We start from the raw sequence: 9,590 nt of genomic DNA on the forward strand, positions 1-9,590 counted from the left end.
AACTGGATTACATACTTTATTTAAAATCATTAATAGATGTTTAAATAAAGGAGAATGCTAAACAGTACCGTCAGGGCATTGGTTAAGCAACCAAAACAAGTAACTTTTTATAAAAAAAAATTGTGTAATTATTACTTAATCAAAAGTCAAAACTTATATTTTTAAGATAAATTTTCTATTTATAGTTTCCTTAACCAATGTCTGAGGGCAATGATTAACAAGACCCTTGAATAAAACAAAAGTGTTGATCATACTTTATAGGAGTGCATATCATATCAAATTTTCATAAGATATTTTTCACTTTAGATCTGAATGAATAAGTATTTTAGAAAATTTATGATCATAAAAAAACGGAGGTAAAAAAGCTACAAAGTAAAGAATAAACACAAGAATAGTGAAACTATGGCAACATAGAGAATTTTTACCATTGAACTTGTGTTTTTCTCCAAACATGAATGAAAAGCCATCAATGTGGCACATCAAATATTTAAATTGATGTATACATTCATAACAATATACAAAATTGATTTTCTAATTTCAAGTCTCTTAAAATGAGAATTTAATAGTTGGAGCTTAGACTCTCTACCATTGAATAAATATTCACAACAACACAAAATTGAGTCTCTCATTTTAAGAGTATGAATAATGAGCCTATTCCTAACCTATATATGTTACATAAACAAATTTATATACAGAAAAGGAAGGATGAAAATTACAAAACTTATGTCGAACTGTTTATGCTTAAGCTTCAACGATTCATTGACCAATGACTGCTCCGTCGCTTTCCAAAACTTCAGCTCTACGACAAGATTCAGAATGCATTGATCTCCGTTCTACTACATACTTCTTCAAATCACTGCAAAATCAACATCAATATAAAAGAATAAGTATTCATAGATTAGTAAATTTATGCATAGTTTAGTAAAAGAATAAGTCAGAAAGTAGAATATCAAAATTCTCTAGGCAGTATAGAATTCTAATTGTAACACACCTGCAACGCGGTATTCTACATTCCGAGTCTTTGCAATTCCTGGAGTTCGTAGTTAGTATAAACCATATCTTTTTACAATGCTGGCAGCCCCATTCACTCGAATTTTGCACTTACTGGCATGAGAGAACATCTTCTTGATCTGTGAACAGTTTGGATGAGATCATTGAGATGCTTCAAAACGTTCATTAGTTTCACCATCTGTGTGTAAGTCAGTAAGTATGATCAACAATCTAGTCTAAAATAAATTAGTACTGAAAACAATCTATCAAAAAAATTAAATTCATACCATTTCCTTATTTGACTCCTGATTCTGAGATTGACATACTGGTGTTGAACACTTTTGAGTCAATTGGTGTTCATTTTGAAACTGAAACTGAGACTTCTGGCACAGAGGAGTAGATGGTTGAGGTTCATCATGGAGGAATACTTGGCACGACGGAGTGTGTCAAACTGAAACTGAGACTTCTGGCAGAATATCAAAAAGTTGTCTCTATTTTCAAACAATCCACTCTCAAGGACGATATCTTTATGTTTAGTGTCGGAGGGGAAATCATCAACAGCAGCCTGAAAATGGCACATAACTCAATGTTTTGCATGAAATTACCTAATGATGAGAAAATTATATGGAAAACATCAAGTTTAGGTTGTTACCTGACAAAGTGTATGCACCTCGCCGTTCTTTGAAGTGTGCTTGTAAGAACTATGGGAACTCAAATATGTGAAATGGAAGTCAATGAAAAAATCACTTTTTATTTCATTCAATGCTAAACATTTCAAATATGTATTCAAGTTATCATACCTTTCACAATACTAAAATTTCTCGCATTCAGTGCAAAACCATCGCTTCCCAGACACAATCACTTCACGACAGTGCATGCATGAAGATCTCAAACGAGCTACGAGAAAGTTTTCTCTTGTAGGCAATATATTTTGGCCAACCTAATCAAAATTATGAAAATAACTTACATTGACCTATAAAAAAGGATGTAGAAGAACAATACAAAGTAAAAGAGAAGATATACATACTTTTTGCATCACCAGAATGTCTTTGGAAGACTTGGCATGTCCCAAGTCCTTTACTGTTCTATTCGACACTTGTTTTAACAACTTTTCATAGTCTCCTCTACTCTCTTTTAAAAAATCTAACAAGTTCAGAAGACAGATCAAGCAGAGAGTCTGATGGCCACCTGGGAAGATTTAGAGAATGAGTCAGGGTCTGATAAGGATGATGTTGAGGATGAAGTAAATGTGGTTGTGGGGTTAGTAGCTACGGTGGCTTAAGATTCTAAACCTGAACTAGACTCTGAATATGAAAATGAGGCATACTCTAAAATTCCTAGAAAAGAACTTATTGAATCACTTAAAGAGCTCGTCACACAGTTTGAACACAGAACCAATGAGTTGAAATATTTAAAAGATAAATATGTTGATTTAATGAAACAAGAAGAAAATATTTTATTGGATCTGAAAGCATCTGAGGAAGGGCTTAGAAGTTTTGACATTACTTGTAAAACTTATGAAGACAAACTCAGGTTTCTTTGTCATAAGCTTTAAGAAAAGTGTGAAGGAAAACCTTTAAATAAACAAGATATTGCTCTTGAAGATTTCATTTTATCAGGCACTGACAGAAGCAAAATAGCTTCTATGATTTACAGCATATACAAGAACAATGGTAAAGGGATTGGATTCTCAGCAGAGAAACCTAATGAAATCAATCTTAAATCATGCTGTGAATTCAAGGAATAGTTGAAAACTTATTTTGTGCCTGAAGGTGTTGAGTCTGAGATTGAAAATTTTCCTGGCCTTGTCCTGAATCGCATTCAAATCCCGACCAAAGAGTTTTTCTTCATCCCTTATGTCTTTCCAATTGATATCTTTCCAACTTTTTGCATCTAAGAAGGACTTGAGCGCATTGTTTTCATCATCTGACCATGGTTTACCAATATTGTATCTAATTTTCTAATCTTGTCTTTCCTTTTTAAAAAATTTCCTGGCCTTGACCTGAATCGCATTCAAATATCCCGACCAAACAGTTTTCTTCATCCCTTATGTCTTTCCAACTTTTTGCATCTAAGAAGGACTTGAGCGCATTGTTTTCATCATCTGGCCATGGCTTCCCAATATTGTATCTAATTTTCGGATCTTGTCTTTCCTTTTTAAAAAATTTCCTGGCCTTGTCTTGAATTGCATTCAAATCCCGACCAAACAGTTTTTCTTCATCCCTTATGTCTTTCCAATTGATGTCTTTCCAAATTTTTGCATCTAAGAAGGACTTGAGCGCATTGTTTTTATCATCTGACCATCGCTTACCAATATTGTATCTAATTTTTGGATATTGTCTTTCCATTATAAAAATTTTCCTTGCCTTGTCCCGAATCGCTTTCAAATCCCGACCAAACAATTTTTCTTCATCCCTGATGTCTTCCTAGCTTTTTGTATCTAAGACGGACTTGAGCACATTATTTTCATCATCTGACCAGTGCTTACCAGTATTGTATCCAATTTTCGGATTAACTTCCTTGGGAAGCTCTCCAATCTTATGGTTTTGGGACACCGCATTGTTAGTTGGATCACTATTTGCCGCCATTATCCTGTAGATGTATTATGCACAATAGGAAAGAGAGGTATTAAATCAATCAATCAAACACTATCTATTGAATTTGTAATTATAAAACATAAATTAATTTACAAACAACATATATTAAATCAATCACAACAGAGAAATGCTAGGAACGATCACTTTCTAACACTCACTCTTTTATTGTGTGAAATCAATGTGGGTCTCATGCTTCGAAAATGAGTCCATAAATGGTCAAACCCACATTATTTTCATCCAATAAGAGAGTGGGTACAGGAGAGAATGTTGTACCCAAAAAAAAAAGTATTAGAAAGAGGATGTTCATAGCACACTCGTCACAATATTACAAACTACATAGCATTACCGCACCGGTAGTCTCCATCAAAGTATGGCAAACGAGAAGCTGTCACCTTGGAGTTCCCTTTTTAAGTAGGAAGAAAGAAATGATCATATACGTTGGTTAAACCAACGACAATATTTTCGACAGCCTATTTTAACATTGAAAGATACCTGCACAAATAAATATTATGTACAAAAATGACAAAAGAAGGAAAATCGTAGTATAAAATTCTCAATGTATTGTATACACTACCTCGTGAATATTCAATACACACAGACATATAAGGAGAAAGTAAGACTGACCAGCGGGGTAGCTTATCATTCTTCGGAGTCTTTTGCACTTCGGGATGGCAATATAATATATAATCACCACCTTTTTTTGAATCAGGATATCAAACCTGATGATAAGAAAGAAAAAAAAAAAAAAAAAAAAAGCATAAGCAGAAAGAATGGAAGGATTAAGTGTTCATTTTATTAGTTCTATTTGCATAGAAATAGAGTTTAAAATACCAATATCTCATGGTAAACGACGGTAAGAAGGGCTTCACCACTCTTTGTCCTTCTTTCACACCACTGATTGGGATTGCCGCATTAAGAGCCAAATTCCTGGACATACATGATTAAAAAGCTACATATGGAGGAAGAATATCGAGGAAGAATAAGACTCCATGACATTGATCATCATCATCATTTTCAAACATATCATATTCTTAGATCACTAGGAAAAGCTAGACATGCAAATGAAATAATCGATGTTTGAATTTACCACTATTTATAAAATGACCTAGCTACACACACATACAACACACATGTTACTTACTTCCATGGACAACCTCTATTGATTCTATTTCATCCCTGCATGGTACCTTTTGACCACATGAAGTTGGCATTGGGCAAGAAATAAATTCATTTTTACTTTGGAGAAAACTAGTTAGACAAATTCTAATTAATCAAATGTTTAGAGAAAAAGTTCACTAATCAATATTAATTATAAAAAAACTCTCTTTCATATATATGACAATTAGCACAAGACAATAACAAAGAATCAAGAGATTTAACAAAACAAAGAAACATTTTGAGACATAATCGCATGATGGACAGTTCACAAGATATCATATTATATAAATGGTTCCATCCACAATAATTAAAAAGATTTGTCATGTTGAGGAATTTATTTTTATTTTATTTTAACAAGCCAAAATGAATTATATTAACAAAACCACAACAATCCCTTCAGCACAAGGCATGCCAAAGAGACTACTAAAAATACAAGCAATCCAATGAGAAATAACAAAATAGTGCTAGCTAATACCCAAACACATTAGGGGGTTCGACCACCATATTTGGGTACCAAAAACAAAAGTAACATGCTTAACTTTCAGCCACCACAAAGAATAATATTTTACAAAACACTATTATAACATTATTATCATTAGCCCACTCACTGAACATTATTAAAAAATATAAATCCTACAAATTCATAGGAAAAAAAGACACCTTAAATAAAAAGATTTAATCAAACTAAAAAATAATAGTAAATACGGAACGGTAGATATGTGCATCCACCGTTTTTACCTTCATTTAAAGAAGCACAAGCGCAAAATCTCCTCGTACTTAATCAAAGAAATTACACTCGTCGAAGAAAATACTTGATACGATAGCCAATGAGTCGACCTTTGTTGCATCGGTTTAGATCTGGTAGAGGAAAAACAATACAAAATTAAATGAGAGAAAAACAATACAAGATTAAAAGATCCAATTAGTCATCTATATAGTCATATGACTTGTGTTTCGGCGTGTATGAATATGTGGTTTGAGTACAATGAATCAAAAATTGATGTATCCCTTCCTAATTTATCATCATAATAAATTGATTCATTCAACTATATGTGTGTGATGTTCAAAAAACTAAGTATACATATGTGAGTGCGAACATATCTTATATATCTAGTGATAATTGAATAGATAAAATAAAAGATCACTTTATCAGATCGCTGCAAATGAAAGATAATAAGAGAGGAGACGAAGGAAGAGATAAAATTTGGAGAAACGGCGCCGCTAGCACCATGTAATTGTCAACTGATTGCAAACACAATGTTTATAAGGGTTTTATAGAGCAAGGGTTGGTTTTAGGTTAAAAATTCACTTTACCTAAATTCATAATTATATAAAAAAAAAGTAAAATTATTTTTTTATTCAAAGTTATATTTTATTCATTACGCCAAAGCGAATTTTACAGTTAAAGATGCGATTAATCATGGGTTAATTTTTTAAAATGACAATTTAATATGGGCAAGTCTTTCAATTTTTCATTCCATAAAGTGTGTGTTATAAGCTTTGAATAAGTTGTTTGTATAACACCCCTGTCGCGTCATTTTTCGGAGATCAAGGCTATTTGATTAGCTTTTGACTCACTAATTTCTTCCACGACTGAACATTTAAATTTTTTTAAGAAAAGGGGAAAAAAAGTTCAAAACACCCCATATTGAAAAGATTTAGGGTTCGGGGGTTAGTTACATAAAGGGAAGGTGTTAGCACCCTTTATGTCCGTAGTACTCTACGGGAACCTCTTGGTTTTATTTAATTGAAAGTGCTATAACTTGCTTGCTAAAGAAGGAATTAATGTGATGAAAAGGAAAATAAAGTGAGACCTAATTTATCTACATTTTTTATTGTTTGAAAGGACATGGTCCTCTGCCTACGTACCCGTGAAGGATCAAAACCTCGTAGTTCGGGGTAGAAATTGACGTTTGATTGGTTGTGTGTTTTTTATTAGTTTTGAAAAAAGGTTTTAAATTGAAAAGCCAAGTGGCAAATGAGAATTGATTTGTGTTTTTTATTAAAAGAAAGATGACTCAAAGTATGGTTAAATTGATTGATATTTGATTAAGAAAATAAAATAAAAAGGACGATCACTTGATTTAGGATCAAGGTTTATTATAAAAATGTTTTTGTGATTTTTTTGGTTATTTGCATGTTTTTGTTGTTTTTGAATAATTGCTAAACTAACGGAGCAAGAAAATAAAGCGTAGGTACCTCATGGTGGCGTTGGACCACCACGAGGACCTTTGACCTAAACTACAAAGCAGATAAGAGGCATACACACACGCACGCACACATGCACCTACACTATTACAAAAAAACCTATTTACATTCTAAGGTCTGCAGAAAATAAATGACAAGAAAAGTAAATAAATTATTTACATCAAGGCCTAATTTACATTCTAACATGCATGAGAGAACATAAATTAATAATTACAATGCTAAACGATAAATAAAATGTATGCAAGACTTGAAAGAAATAAATAAAAGGTTCAATCACAAGGTGGGAGGTGTAGCAGTATTATGGGGTGTGCAGAATAGTAAGAAAAAAGAAACTGGGCTTAGAGGCGCGCGTTGGGCCTCACGGGTTGGGGAAATTGGGCTTAAACCGGTTCGGTTCAAGTCTGGTTCGGTTCGGGAGAACCGAACCGGTTCAGGGTACTATATATATGTGGTAACCGATTTTTCCCTCATTTTTTACAAACATTTCTCTTGCTTCACTCTCTTCCCCTCTGTTCTCTCTCTCTGTATCCTCTTCTTCTCCGACAGCAAGGTGAGGGGTTCCGGCGGTGGTTGGCCGGCCAGTGCGGCGGCGCCACCACGCCGGAACCCTAATTTAATTTTTTGCATTTTTTTTTCGCTTATCTTCTCCTACTCCCTTTTCTTTCTTCAGTTCTAGACCTAGATTTTCGAAAACGTACACACAGAGACCTAGATCTAAAGGTAAAAGAAAGTACTACCTCTTTTTCTCTTGTGAATCCGGTTCTGTTATGGTGCTGGCTTGCGATGTAGTGTGTGTGGTTCCGTGTGTACGTCGAGTTGTGCTTGATCTGTTGTTGTGGCCGATCTGTTTCGGAACTGCTTCGTGTTGATGTGCGATTCTGCTTCTTATGCGCGTCTCTCTGGCTTCTGTTGTGTGATTCTTGTATGCTCCTGTGTCTTTCCCGTGTTCTGCTGTGTGCTCCTCTGCTCTTCGGCTCCTTTTCTCTCTGTTTCTTCGTGTTTTCTTTGTGTTGTGCAGGTCTCTATTTATAGAGTGAGGTTGAGGCCAGAAATCAGTAGCTTGGGGAGGAGAAAAGGCAATTTCGGTTGTTGGATTAGGATGAAAGAAGAACGCGCTTGTGTTCCTATGTTTCTGTAGATGAGGCTTGGTGAAAGCTGGATTGGAATGGCATTCGCGTGACAACCTATTATTCTGAACCTGGACCCTTTTGGATTTTTTTTATGGATATTAACAAATGAATAAAGTGATAAAAGGAGAAAATAAAATAAAAATAAAATCAACGCAGACTTCTTTGGACTTATCTAATACGGAATTAAAAGTAAGTAAAAATAAAATAAAATTAAGATTAATTTAAAAAATTTAAAAAAATAAAAGATGGAAATAATTGTTTAAAGACTGAGAGAAAGAGGGCCCGACTCGGAAACAAAATGAGGTATTTTAAAATACCTCCCTGCCGAATTTTCACTGAAATGTGAGTCTGGTCCGAGTTCGGAAACGTGTATCAGTGGGACCTTAGGTCAAAATTTGGGGTATGACAGATGCCCCTATTTAAGTTTCTTCGCTCAGAGATTCGAAGGTAAAATCTTTGACTCGACGAGCCGAAGAGACTTAAATACAAAAGTGCACCAATTTTGACCTAAGATGTTTTATGAATGCTCATGATTTAATTATGAATGCATGATGACAATGACGGCTCGACTGGAATGAAAAGACACTGGGATACCCAAATTCTTCGAAGAAAGGGATCCGACTTTACTGGGGAATCTGGTTTCACTGGGGAAAATGGTTGTTCCTCATCGTCTCGATGCCTCGAAACAAAGTGCAATGGTTCAGACTCCAATGTCCATTTGTGGACTTGGTTTTGAAAATGAAATAATAGAAGGATACAAGTTATTTGTTGGTTGAAATTGGCCACTTGTTGCAGGCTGTTCATTGGTTGGAACTGGTCGCCGGGCATAAAGATAACAGATTGACATGAGTTGTTCATTGGTTGGAACTGGTTACTCGAAAGAAAGTAGACATAAGCTAATCGTTTGTTGGAATCGGTCGCTGGGCATAAAGATAAAAGATTGACATGAGTTGTTCGTTTGTTGGAACTGGTCACTTGAAAAGTTGGATTGGTGACATCTCTGGAACAGCTATGCTGGGGATGATACTTAAAGTTGAAGTTGACATCGAGATTAACTAGCGCCGTGACTAGTACGGCTTTCCGCCGGGGATGACACTTCGAAACTAAAGTTGAAATTGACATTGATTAGTGACATGACTTAGCACGGTTTTTCGCCGGGCATGACACCTTTGAAATTTGAATTTGAAATGGAAGATGTTTTACTCGTAGAAACTTGCGGCTTGACGCAATGGTAAACTAAGACCGAACCGAAGTAACATGACCGAATCGATTGATGAGTTTATGTATGAATTGATGTCGTGCGCCTGTTGTGTACGCACGAATGCATGATTATCAGTAAATGCATGATTGTTATGAGTTTGTGGTTGTATGAGTGCATGGAAGCGTTGATGTGATGAATGCATGCGTGTATGTATGAACGTGACTTGGGCGACCATGTTTTTTGTAGGTGATAGACGGAACTCGATGAGGCAGAATATGGTATGTAAGGTGGGAAATGGATTGGCAC

General features: G+C 34.9%; 1 long non-coding RNA gene across 1 annotated transcript; it reads right to left on the reverse strand.

Annotated features, from left to right (window-relative positions):
• Nucleotides 1–563: 563 nt before the first annotated feature.
• Nucleotides 564–2,372, reverse strand: LOC120577837 (uncharacterized). The gene is made up of 6 exons (XR_005643805.1): nucleotides 2,018–2,372; nucleotides 1,791–1,930; nucleotides 1,643–1,691; nucleotides 1,278–1,555; nucleotides 992–1,189; nucleotides 564–856 (listed from the first exon to the last, which is right to left on the reverse strand). It is a non-coding gene; the product is annotated as an uncharacterized lncRNA (long non-coding RNA).
• Nucleotides 2,373–9,590: the final 7,218 nt, after the last annotated feature.

The sequence above is a fragment of the Medicago truncatula genome, unplaced genomic scaffold (assembly GCF_003473485.1).
Source record: "Medicago truncatula cultivar Jemalong A17 unplaced genomic scaffold, MtrunA17r5.0-ANR MtrunA17Chr0c02, whole genome shotgun sequence".
In the NCBI taxonomy this organism is placed as follows: Eukaryota; Viridiplantae; Streptophyta; class Magnoliopsida; order Fabales; family Fabaceae; genus Medicago; species Medicago truncatula.